General features: G+C 34.5%; 1 long non-coding RNA gene and 1 other non-coding gene across 4 annotated transcripts; one reads left to right on the forward strand and one right to left on the reverse strand.

Moving 5' to 3' along the window:
- The first annotated feature begins 6,294 nt into the window (after positions 1 to 6,294).
- On the forward strand, positions 6,295 to 9,057 carry LOC102666747 (uncharacterized). 3 transcript variants are annotated; one of them, XR_003263136.2, is made up of 4 exons: positions 6,295 to 6,549; positions 6,910 to 7,323; positions 7,814 to 7,867; positions 7,972 to 9,057. It is a non-coding gene; the product is annotated as an uncharacterized lncRNA (long non-coding RNA). The 3 variants fall into 3 exon arrangements; XR_005886599.1 differs by having other exon boundaries at positions 6,297 to 6,549; positions 7,814 to 9,057; XR_001383064.3 differs by lacking the exon at positions 7,814 to 7,867 and having other exon boundaries at positions 6,298 to 6,549.
- Positions 9,058 to 12,000: 2,943 nt separating this feature from the next.
- TRNAL-UAA (transfer RNA leucine (anticodon UAA)) lies at positions 12,001 to 12,083 on the reverse strand. Its single transcript has one exon. It is a non-coding gene; the product is annotated as a tRNA-Leu (tRNA).
- Between the last annotated feature and the right edge of the window lie 1,188 nt (positions 12,084 to 13,271).

Genomic DNA, 13,271 nt, shown 5'->3' on the forward strand with positions numbered 1-13,271 from the left:
TTGAACTTCCAGATTCCGAATGGCTGCATCCGTGCTTTTCTGATGGGACCGTGTTTCCTAGATGAATTGCAGCAACAGTTCTTCTATATTGGTGGGCTTTTCTTGCTGATTGGGGCCCTGGCTGGGATGCTGGTATGGCGGTTGGTATGGTTGTTGATTCCTTTGCTCCTTGTACTGGTTTCCCTGATTCCTCCACCCTGAAGCTTGCGTGAAGTTTCTTCCTTGATTGAATCCCGGTGGCCCGTGATTGAATCCTGTTCCCCCTTGGTGGAATCCCGATGAGTTCCCCTGGTTGTAACCCTGGAATCCGCGATTTGGTATGCCCATGTAGTTTACTTCTCGAGAAGTATCCTGTTGGCTTACACATTGTCCAGGCTCATGGGTTCTTCCACATGTGGGGCATCCTTCAACCTGCAAAACAGAAGAGTGGGAAGAACTTACCGCTTGTAGTTGTTGAGGTAATTTGCTGAGGGTTTCGGTAAGGGCTTCAATCTGCCTCGTCAACAGCTTGTTTTGTGCCAATGTCGCGTCTTGCGTGCCAAGTTCCAAAAGGCTTCTTTTTGTAGGCACATAGCTTCGATCACGAAGGATTGCTTGATCACTGGCCGCCATGTTCTCGATGAGCTCCATCGCTTCTTCGGGAGTCTTCAGTTTGATTTTTCCCCCTACGGATGCGTCTAGTAGCTGTTTCGAGTGAGGTCGCAAGCCATCGATGAATATATTCAATTGTACCGGCTTGATGTATCCGTGTGTCGGTGTCTTTCGTAACAGCCCGTGAAAATGGTCTAGTGCTTTGCTAAGGGACTCATCCGGGAATTGATGGAAAGAGGAAATCTCCATTTTCCCTTCGGCGGTCTTTGACTCTGGGAAGTACTTCTTTAAAAACTTTTCCACTACTTCTTCCCAGGTTCTTAAGCTATTGCCTTTGAAAGAGTGCAACCATCGTTTTGCCTCTCCTGCTAGAGAAAAAGAGAAGAGGTTAAGGCGTACCGCATCTTCTGGGACTCTAGCGATTTTTACGGTGTTGCATATTTCGATGTACGAGGCAAGGTGAGCATATGGATCTTCGCTTGGAAGACCATGGAAGAGGTTCCCTTGGATTAGTTGAATAAGGGAATGCGGGTAGGAGATATTTGCGGCTTGCACCTCCGATCTTGCAATGCGCATGAAGAATTGAGGAGTGGCGGTGTTGGAGAAGTCTTCTAGGGTGACTCTTCGTGCCAGTTCCCCGTCCATTTCAGCGTGATGTGGAGAAAGAGGAGGTGAGGTGTAACTGCTTCCTTCTGTATCTTGTTTCCTTCTTCTTCTTGCAGCGTTGTTACGCCGACAAGTAGCTTCAATTTCTAAGTTGATAGGGACAACGTCTCCAGATGCAGTCCTAAGTCGCATAAAAACAAAAAGGCACTACCCGTGCAATTATGGAAGAAAGAAAGAAAGAATAGAAGTAAAGAGAAAATAGAATAAGCCAAGAAAAGAAGAGTTGGGCTTACAAACTGATATAGTATGGTAATTAAGTGCGAAAATAAAATCCCCGACAACGGCGCCAAAAACTTGTTCAGAATTTGGCAAGTGTACCAATCACTCTTAAGTAGTAAACCTCGGAAGTCCGAGTATCATTCCACAGGGATTTTATTGCACTTATTAGATACTTCTCAATTTGTAAGTAAGAGTAAAATAAAAAGAGCAAGAATAAATGTAGGAATAGAGTGCTATTACTAAAACAAATAGTTTTAAAAGGAAAAACAATTGATAAAGATGCCAAGACCAGACAAACTCAATTGGCCTACGATGCATGTAAATATGATATTCATTACCAATGCACTGATGTTAGTTCTACCCACATCTGTTAACTACTTGCCCCTGATGCCTCACGTTGGCAAGCCTATTTTAACTACCTATCTCCCAAATGCCTTTGCGAAGATTCAATAATTAAAATGCATTAAGGTTAAGTTCTAGATGTTGCTTAAATGCATGGGGCAGTGGATTACCATTCTATGCCTAGCAATGGTAACCCAAGGATTCTTTTCTTAAGATGTTCTGTTAGGGCGTTACCCTTTCCCAAGCGTATAACCCCTAAAACTGATGCATGCATTGAATCTTAAATATTTATTGGGGATTACCCTCTCCCGAGCGAATAAAACCCAAAAGAAATCCAAGAATGAATGCAAGATAACAAGAAAAGAATTAGAACAGAAAAACCTGGAACGAATTCCTTTTTGCATTGATAACTCTTGAAGCTCATCGTACATCGTACATCGTGGTTCTCTATTTATAGTTGCTGAAGTGGGCTTGTGGGCCTTCGTAGTCGCGCTCAGCGCCACACCTCGCGCTTAGCGCGTTCAGATCGCGCGCTGGGCGCGCCATGCAGGCTTAGCCTGTGCTTCTGTTAGATTACGCGCTGGGCGCCTAGCTGGGCTTAGCGCGCGTAACGGTTTCTGCTCCTTCGTGCTTAACGCCACGCTTAGCGCCTGCAGTTAGTTGCTCGCTTAGCGCCTGATGCGCGCTTAGCGTCACTGTTGGGCTGGGCCTGCTTCAGAATTCCTTCTTTTTCTTCCTTTCTGTTGCCATTTTTGCTTAATGTACCCTCATTTTTCGTATCTGCAACCAGAAATTCAATTTAATTAATTTTTCAGCTTTTAATTATAAATAACTGCTAAATAATTAATTTTAGGCCAAAATTTGACTATTTAACTCCTATTAATTCACAATTATTTAGCAGTTATCAGTAACTACAGCGTTCATTCAAAATAGCAGTAGTCAGGTGCTAATTTGGTTCAGTATCACAGTTTCTAATTCTGGTTAGAGAACCACGATCAAAAGTAGAGGATTGAGATCTTTCTGCCAGCCTTTTCAAAGCCAAGACGAACTCGTTGAATGTATGAGTATTATCAATTAAATTTTCTGTCAGTTCACTTACGGCTGGGACTGTAGCAGCATTATATCCAGAACCATAAATCCAGCATCTGGAGCTTGATGCATATGAATGTGCTAGAGCATCTTCCTGAGGGTATGTCTGTTGGACTTCTTTTGTTGTAGTCACAGATGTAACGGAAGTGTTAGAAGTTTCCCCCTTTTTAGTTCTCCTTTTCTTCTGTATGTTTGGAAACTGAATGCAAAAGTTAGTCTGGCATGAGGGCAGTCCATTGTAGTGTGCCCCGATCCGATTCATTCTGCTGTAATCTGCACAATTAAAGGTACGAGAATGTTTTCTCTTTGAACCATCCATTTGTAACCTTATTGTTGAAATTTGGCTATTATTGAAGTTTCCATCCTGAGCAGTTGTCTGGCCTTTTCTATTTTTGTTCTCCATAGAGTTGGCATTCAGCTTTGCCCCAAGTGAAGTGCATTTTGAATTAGACGTACTTGGGTGTTGTGTTTCCTCAGGTAATGACATGCAAACATTCAGTGCCTCTTTGACCCAAGTGTCTTTATAGGTGAGACCTACTTTTGTTTCCTCTAACACCATATTTTCCTTCCCAATGTGAAAATCTAAAATTTCTCTGCCTACATAACTTTCATTTCTAGTTCCCATATCAAAATTTAAGGATCTTCTCCATGACATGTTAGGAGACGGATTCAATCCTTTTTTCCTCGCATTATTCCTCTTGCCAGTCATTTCTGTTGGAGGAATAGGTGTACTTGGGTGTTGTGTTTCCTCAGATAATGACATGGAATTATTTAATGCCTTCTTCATCCAAGCAACAGCAGTTGGATTCACTTTGACTGGATAACTTTGATCTCTTGCTCTTTCATCAAAATTTACAGACCCTGTGCATGACGTTTGGGCGGATTCAGGCATCTTTTGTTTAGTTCCAATGATTTCTGTCGGAGGAGCAGAAGTCTTGTTCACTCGTTTCCTTCTCATGCACTTCATCTTAGCAGTAGGGTTTTCCTCTAGCTTCAAAGAAGTAATTAGATCACAGACAAAGCCTACATTCATTTCCTGAATGACTACACCAATTTCACTGCCCAGAAGTACGGATTGATTCTTTTTGACAACATTACTTTGATCTCTTGTTCTTTCATCAAAATTTACAGACCCTGTACATGACATTTGGGAAGATTCAGGCATCTTTTCTTTAGTCAGTTCTCCAGTCACTTCTGTTGGAGGCGCAGACGTCTTGTTCACTTGTTTCCTTCCCATGTACTTTGTCTTGACATTGGGGTTTTCCTCTAGCTTCAAGGAAGTAATTAGATCACATGCAAGGCCTACATTCATTTCCTGCACCGGACATACAGCTGGATTCTCTTTGACTGCATAACTTTGATCTCTTGCTCTTTCATCAAATTTTACAGACCCCTTGCATGATGTTTGGGCGGATTCACGCATCTTTTTTTTAGTTCCAATCATTTCTGTAGGAGGAGCAGAAGTCTTGTTCACTCCTTTCCATCTCAGATGCTTCCTCTTGCCAGTTGGGTTTTTCTTTGGCTTCATGGAAGCATTTAGATCACAGGCAAGCCCTACTTTCATTTCCTGCCTGACTACACCAATTTCACTGCCCAGATGTACAGTTGGATTATCTTCGACTGCATAACTTCGAACTCTTGCTCTTTCATCAAAATTTACATACCCTGGACACGACGTTTGGGCAGATTCAGGCATTGTTTCTTTAATCAATTCTCCAGGAACTTCTCTTGGAGGAGCAGATGTCTTGTTCACTCCTTTCCTTCTCTCATACTTCCTCTTGTGAGTTGGGTTTTCTTTTGATTGAACAGACTTTGGTGTAACAGGCTTCTCAGTTCTTTGGGGTTTGTCTTCTTCAATGACCTTAAGACGATGCTTTCTTCTCCTTGGCTTGAGTTGCGATGGTTTATTAAGATCAATACCATGACTGCTTCCCTTGTCCGACTTGTGATTTTCCTTGAATGTTGAAGAAACAGCAGCAAATTCTACGATAGGGTCACAGAGTTCTTTGTTCTTTTCTTCCTTATTGATTTGCATTGACGTTATTTGTCTGCTTTCTTCTTTGTCTTTGTCAGCATTGTCAAGCGTAAATGGGATATCCTGAGAATTTCTCTTGCTACAGCAAGCAATGTATGTTTCTGTGTCAAAAAAGAGATTAAGCAAACCAGTCCTAGATTGATCAAGTATTAAAAGTAAACTAAAACAGAAACTCATTGATAAGGAAATGATGGATATTGTGCCTCTGGAGCAGAAAGTTTTATGAATTTCATAGAGCAACATGGTCTCAAGGTTGATAAGTGTTAGGCAGAAAGATGCATGCAAGGGCCAAAAATAGAAGGACTTACCATGAGGATCGCCGGTATTGTCAATGATGAATGAAGGAACAAACGGTTTCTTCAATCTATCATTTTGCCCTACACTAGAGTTCCTTGCTTCAGCCTCAACCGCATCAGAAGCTTTGCCACTGTCAACAGCAACTATTGGTTTCTCAGAGCCAAGTGAGAAATCAATACATGCACGATGATAACCCTTTTGGTTTTTCTCCCCAAGCGTGTAGATAGGCACTGGTTTTAGAATAACTGGCTTAAAAAGCGTGGCGGGTATCTTTCTGTTCTTTTTTCCACCCTTCATTCACTTCCTCTCTTCAATCCTCAGTGAAAAAGATCAAGAAAAAGAAAAAAAGAATCAAAGTTGTTAACTGGGACTATCTCAGGCTCACTTAACTTGAAGTTCACAACTTTGTTCTTTTCCTCACTAAAAGGTGCATCTTCAAGGAAAATGGGAAATAAATAAATGTTAGTACAATTGTGATAATGGAAAACAAAATCAGACATACAGTGTTCTCACATCTATGATTTATTTTTTAAAATTAACAATTGTGATAAATGGGAAATAAATAAATGTTAGTACAAGTGTGATACTAGGAAATAAACAAATGCTAGTACAATTGTGATAAGGTTAAATTAGTTTTTTATTTTTTAATTTAATTTCATTCACTTATATTTAATTTGATTCTTTAATTTTTAAAAATAATTTAATTTAATTTTATCGTTTAAAATAAATTAATAATATTAAAAATTATATTTTGTGATGATTTAAAAGTGTCATTAAATAATTTTAAACTCATAAAAAATATAATTTCTTAACATCATGACATTAATTTACACGATAAGATCAAATTAAATTAATTTAAAAAATTAAAGGATTAAATTAAATCTGAAAAAAAAAATCAAATTATCTATTTAATTCTTTATTTTCTAAAATTTATTTTCATCTTTTTAAAAATTTAATTTAATCTATTGTGTATTTAAAAAGGTTTACTGCGGGGTCACTTCCGTGAGTAGCATTAACAGAACTGTATGAGGTGGCTAGAAACGGCGTTTTTTATCCGGCGTGGCAACCTTATTGAGACGACGTCGTTTCAATCATCTGGGTTCTCAAACAAATTAAAGAGCGCGTTTTTGGTGTCAACACTTGCTTGTTTACGAAGTAAAAATAAAAACTTTGAGGAACTGAAGCGTCGAACACTCACTGGTGATGTAGGGTTTGCAGTTTCAGTTTCCATTGAGAAGAAATTGTTCCAGAAGAGATTAAAGAAGCTGCGGGGATAGACATTTGAAGAACGGTTTCTTGGTGCGTTGAAGGTATGTTACGCCAATGGTTTCTTGGTGTTGCTATTTTTTTTTTCGATTTATGTGTGCTCTGTTTTGGGGTTTATTTTCAGTTTAATGTAGGGTTTGGCTGCTGTGTTTGTTCTATTGTTATGTTTGAAGTTTTTGAAATGGAATTTGTGGCTTTGTGTCGTGTTCGTTCAACATTTGGTGGTTTATTGTGCTTCTGCATTTTTGTGTCTTAAATTTCATAATTTGTGGGTTAAATATCTTGTGTTACTTTCCGATGCCACTAAAACTCGTTGAATTGTAGTTATTTTAGTCTTCACTTAGTAAATGCTTTGTGTTATTTTCATTATAAAATGATGTTGTTTGTGTCTTTGTATTATGCAGAATGGAGGAAGAGTACTTTAAAGTGAAAGTGCACCATAGTGGTAAGTTTGTCAAAGGGAAAAAAGTTACCTACGAAGGGAAGGACTGTGAGTGGGAATGTATGATATGTGGTCATATTTTGAGATAACTGGTATCATAGATGAAAAAGGATATAAAGATGTTGAAACTCTTTGGTATAAGGCTGCAGGCAGGGATCTGAATGATGGTTTGAAACAACTGGTTGATGATGCTGGTGCATTGGAGATGATTCGAATTGCTAAATGTGAAGGATGTGTTCATCTCTATGTTTTGCACCCTGAGATTGTTCATCATATTGTTGGAAATGAAAGGAATGATTTACCTGAAAACCATATTGCCCAAGACAATATTCCTCAAGAAACTCCTATGGCTGAAGACAATGTTTCTATACAATAGGTACTTTTGAGTTTTTATTTTTATTTAAGTTTCTAAACAAGTCCAAATTTAGTTCTTTTTTATTTTTTAATGAAGTTGGTAAATTATTAATTCATGAATTGAGAAATGCGTGCCTTATTTTACGTGGCTAATTCATGAATTGATTAAATTTAGTTCTTTTGAATTACTGCACCTTAATTTATGTGGCTATATACGTGTTGGTAAATTAGTCATTTTGTATTTGTGTGGCTATATACGTGCCTTCTTAGAAGGTGGAATTAATTTAATTACAAGTTTGCATAGAAGACTCTGATTCTGTCATTTGTGGTAGTCGGTTGCAGTGTATATATTTTAGGTGGATATGGATTATATAGTTTTTGGTGGGATATATATTTTAGTCTCGGGGTATTTACAAAGTGGGTATTTTCAGTGGGTGATTCTTTTGTACTCTTGTTTATAAATCAATATTAATTAGTTGTTTCAATAATAAAAAAATATCTTGCCTTGTCAGGTGTATCCTATGCAAATCTGCACAACTAGCTCTTGAAATTGGTCCCTGATCATAGTAATTTTTTTCAATCAATCCTTTATTTTTTTATGGTTGAAACTGGTCACTTTTGTTTGTTACAATGTTCAAAATAATGATGATCATTTTGTGCATACACGTAGATGGTTCCGATGCAACAGAAGATCTTGATGTTACTATAACATTCGATGATCCGGAAGAAGAAACCAATGACAGAGAAGGGTTCAATGGGTCAATGCAAAGAAAAAAGGGAGGGAGAGGAGTTCAACAAGACAGTTGCAAGCAAAGTCAGTCAAAAGCCCACGGGGTAGACCGAAAGTTTCAACTTCTACACCACCAGAAGGTGTAATACCTCCCCAACCTGAACCTGGAGAAATTAATGATGACATACACAAAATAAAGTCCCTCTTCAACATCAACACATGGAAATGGATGGTGATACATGCAACTCAAGAGGAATTAAACACCGAATCAGAAGTTTAGGATGGGTAAAAAAAAATTAGACAACAACACCCAATGTTAGACAACAAGACCTGAAAGATCACAAGTGGGTAATAGGAACTTTGTTTCCAACTAAAGATGAGTTCAAGGAGGCTGTCATGACATATGGTGTCCAATCAGGCAGAAATGTTAAGTTTGACAGGAATGACAAGGAAAGGGTAAGAGTTGGGTGTAAGGAAGGATGTCGGTGGTCAATTTATTTAGCAAAGAATAAAAATGAAAAAACATGGCAGATAAGGACATTGAAGGATGAACATACTTGTAGCAGGGAGTGTAGAGTTACAATGATGAAATCAAAATGGCTAAGCAAGAGATTAGTGAATGGTGTTAGAGAAAAGCCAAACACCCACCCAATCCCAACCACCTCCACCAACACCAACCCAAACCCAGCAAGGTCAACCCTTTAGGTCAAAGCTGCAAGCAAGGAGGAAAGTTTGAAGGGAGCCTTTTGGTAGCAATTATGGACAAATTATTGGCAACCTTTTATGTTTAGTTTTTTTGGATGACTGGTTTATGGTAGTAATTATGGACAAAATGTTGGCTACCTTTTATGTTTAGTTTTTTTGGAGGACTGGTTTATGGTAGCAATTATGGACAAATTGTTGGCTACCTTTTTAAGTTTATCTCTGTGATGACTAGTTTATGGTACCAATTATGGACAAATTGATGGCCTCCTTTTATGTTTAGTTTTTGGATGAATTGTTGTGGACCTCTTTAATATGAATATCAATTCGTACTTGACATTAGAAATTTGTTTTGTATGACTTCATTTATGAAGTGTTTCAGTAAAAAAAGACAAAAAAAAGTTGTGTTCATTGAGACAAGCAATTGCTATATATAAATGTTCGTATTGGGACTTTACATTTTTAAAAAGGTTCAAAATGGTCCCTTAAGTCTTTCCAAAGGTCAAGATTAGTCTTTTAAGTTTATAAAAAGGTCCAGGTTGGTCCTTTAACTTTATTAAAAGGTTCAACTCAGTCCCTACAAGCATCTTTCAAAAGCCACTCAACTTTGAAAATCCACACATCTCAGAAACACCACCAAACATCATACCATATGCATTTCATAAGCAGAACTAGTTCAAAAAACTGCACATTAGCATCAACATCAGGACTACGATCATCCCTGACACTACACATCATATAATAATCATCAATTTCAACCATTTCATATTGTTGCTCAATGAACTTTGCAGATTTAATATCCTTCTCCTTTGTCTGAAAATAACCATGACTTTTTCATCAACAATGTACTCAAATTACCAATAATAATAAAAAAAAGCCACAACCACTGTGAACCCGTGCCTATGGCACCAAGTCTCCAACGTGGAAAAAATTGACACATCATATATGTCAATGTGGACGGTTAAAGGCCATATCAAATAAATCATTTGGCCAATAATAAATTAGATGAAAAAATAATAATTTAGCCTAATATAAAGCAACATTGACAAAAGCGGATTTGTAATTACCTGTGAGTAATGAAGCATGCTACTAAGTACTAAGTATGTGGGGGCTAAGTTCTAATTAACTAACGTTGTATTTTTGTAAGCTTTCTCACAAAGTTAGAGCAGTGAGAGAAGGAACATAACTTCACGTGCATTTGAATTCTGTAGGGCTGAAGAAATAAACATTTAAGCATGCTAGTTTGTTTGTTTGCTATGAAGATGAGAGGAACAGTGTTGCTGGCAGAAAGAAAAGAAGACACGTAGTCATCCACCACCCGTGTATAACACTGTGTACTTATACACGTGTACGTGTAAGTGAGTGTAAATTATCTTGTAAATCTGAATTGATTTAAATTAATTTAAATAATTTAGGTTGAATAATTTTTATATTTGAATCAGATCGGAATCGAACAAATTAAACCCGTTGAATTTTGGATTGGATAATAGATTTTAATATCTGAATTCTTTGATTCCTTGATCCGGTCCGTTATCCTATTAATTTATATTAAATTATTATTATTGTTATTATTATTATATATAATATATATTTTTAAATTTTAAAAAATCAAATATTATTAACTATTGATTACATGAATTTATCGACTTGAATTGAGTAAGCATCAATGCATCCTTAACCTTCAAGGTCACAAGGATTTTATTGATTGAAACTACTTTGGATGAGCTTATAAAAATATTTCGAATCTATATAGAAAGAATAGACCTCATAATGGGTCATTGATTTTGGTATGTTCATTAAAATTCTTTATCTCGAATATGATATGCTTAATTTCTCATTATCAATGGATAAATAAATAGGAATCAGCAGAATGGAGTGGGATGTGACAGCATCACAATTTTTTTTAATAAAAAATCTAATAAAAAATTATTGTTTTAATATAAAATTTAGCTTATAAAAAAATATTATATTTTAAAAAAGAACAGATAAAATTAAATATTTTTACTCATTGACCAACTCAAAAAGATTGATTTGGATTGAGTTTTATGTTTTTTACTTAAAAAACTTATCCAAACCAACTCAAACGCATTTATTTACTTTTTATGGATCCCAATTTTTTTTCAGTGTAAGATACTAACTAATGGAGCCCACATAAAAAAATTGTTTATGAGTTGATGCATTGGAACAAACACTTAATCGGTTTGCTTGAAAAATACTAAAAATGATATTTCTGAAAAAGTTTAAATAATTTTTTATTGTTTTAGTTTTTGTAAAATATATTTATTTTATTTTATATTCTTAAAGTGTTTTTAATAATTATTTTTCATTGTTTACAACACTATCTATAATACTTTAAAGAAGAAAAATAAAATAAATTATAAAGGTGAAAATAAAAAATACTAATTATAGAATTATAGAAACGAAAAAATATTTAAACCTTTAGACAAAAATGTAAGAAATAATATAAAATTCATTTTAGCAAATCATAAGAGTTTCTCCGATAAAGCTACCCTTGGTTGCACATTACGTGCCACATAGGTACCGGTTGTCAGTTGTCGTACTACGTGGCAATCATATGGCATAAGATGACGAAAATATATATATTCTTCTAAAAAAATTTCTTCTTTTGCGACCCTTTTCTCTTCTCTGTCTTTCTCTTTTTGTTTCTTTTCTCTCTAATATGCACCCCTTTTGCTCTCTTCTTCTTATTCATCTCCATAGGCAGCCTCCTAATATTTCTCCTAATATTCATCAAAATTAGTAATTTTAATAAATTTTCATTAATCATAAAGAAAATGTTAGAAAAAGAATATCAAATATAGTGTCACTAAAATTTCTTACATAAAAATAAGGATTTTTTTTCTTCAAAATAATACTTATCAATTTTTTTCTTATATTGTTTTGAAATTAGTTTCTTTAGAACTATTTTAAAAAGTAAATTTAAAAAATTAAAAATTAAAACACAATTAAATTGGTTCAAAATATCATTAATAAAATGAATTTAATCCGTTTTTGTCTCTATATAATATAGAAATTGGATAATTTGAATCCTAAGTTTTTCATTGGTAATTTTGATTTTCATATTTTAAAATTATACTTAGTCCATTTATTAACTTAACAAAGATAGTTAGTTGAGTAATGCAATTTTAAGTGATGAACTTTTTAAATATTTTTTGTTAACACAACTCGACCATTTTTGTTATATTTTTTTTATTGAACTTCTAAAAAAATCACAACTTAGAAATATAAAAAAAAAAAAAAGAAGCGTGCAGGCTGTGGGGTTCGAACCCACGCGCACTTATGTGCAGAAGATCTTAAGTCTTCCCCCTTAACCACTCGGGCAAACCTGCTACAATTGTCCACTTAATGGTTTATTATATATAAATTATTTATAGTATTACTGTCAAATACAAATGTTTTGACACAATTATTTATTGCCGGTTCATTCTCTTATTAGCAAAAGTACAATACATAATAAATGCATAACAAAAATACTAGTAATTAATAGATTTAATAAATTTTTTAGATTTAATTAAGTATGTAATTTTTAAAAATAGTTTAATTATATCCTTTACTTTAAAATAATCAATTAGATTTCTTATGTTTTAAAATAGGTTTAATTTAATATCATTTTAAACCAACTTTGGTCCTATCTTTTTAAAAATTTTGGAACAAATTGAATAAGAAAATAGAACCAACAAGGTTTTACCTATTGGTAAATATTTAGGTTTCTCTAACCGTATGTATGAATAAGATTTTGTTAAGAGAGATAAAATTAATTTATTTTTACTCCTTAAGAATTAGTATAAAAATATCTTATTTTTTAAGAGAAAAAAAAATTCAACTTATTTTACAACATAATAATCTTTAATGGACCAACCCTCGGAATATAAAATATATAAATGAGCTTTTCTCACTTTTTCATCCCCTCTTGAAACTCCCTCATATACAAATTGTGTATTAAAGATTTAATGTTTTAAGAGTAAGGTTCTTTAAACTGTATATTCTAATTTATAATATAAAAATAAATAAGACTAGACATGTCTACATCTTTAATTAGTTGTTCATTTAAATTTTTTTAGCTTATTTAATTAATATTTAATTTTAATCAATATTAGACATAATTAAATATTTACAAATTATTATTGAAACTATTTTTTATCAACTAAATAGCTTTTAAGATATTTAAAAAATTTAAATTCCAAAACCCTATGTTTTATATTTTGATTTTTTTGCCTTCAGTCTTCTTGTATGTAAGCTTAGAGTGTTGAAGTTATGGTGCCTGATAATTTATTTACTGGTCATGTTTGTCTGTTTATATACTTCAGGGTGACATGTATTCTCTAGTTAATGTCTCTTCATGAGATTTGCATATGTTGAATGTTAGTTAGTTTGTTTTTCATATCAAAGGTTTTCTTCAATACTGAAGAACTCAGTTATACTTACAAATACCAATATGGTATACATAGATCAGTTTTCAATTCCGTTGTACAGATATACTTGAATTGAAAATATGAACAAATATCCCATTTTTAAAT

This window comes from Glycine max, chromosome 10, assembly GCF_000004515.6.
Source record: "Glycine max cultivar Williams 82 chromosome 10, Glycine_max_v4.0, whole genome shotgun sequence".
NCBI lineage: Eukaryota > Viridiplantae > Streptophyta > Magnoliopsida > Fabales > Fabaceae > Glycine > Glycine max.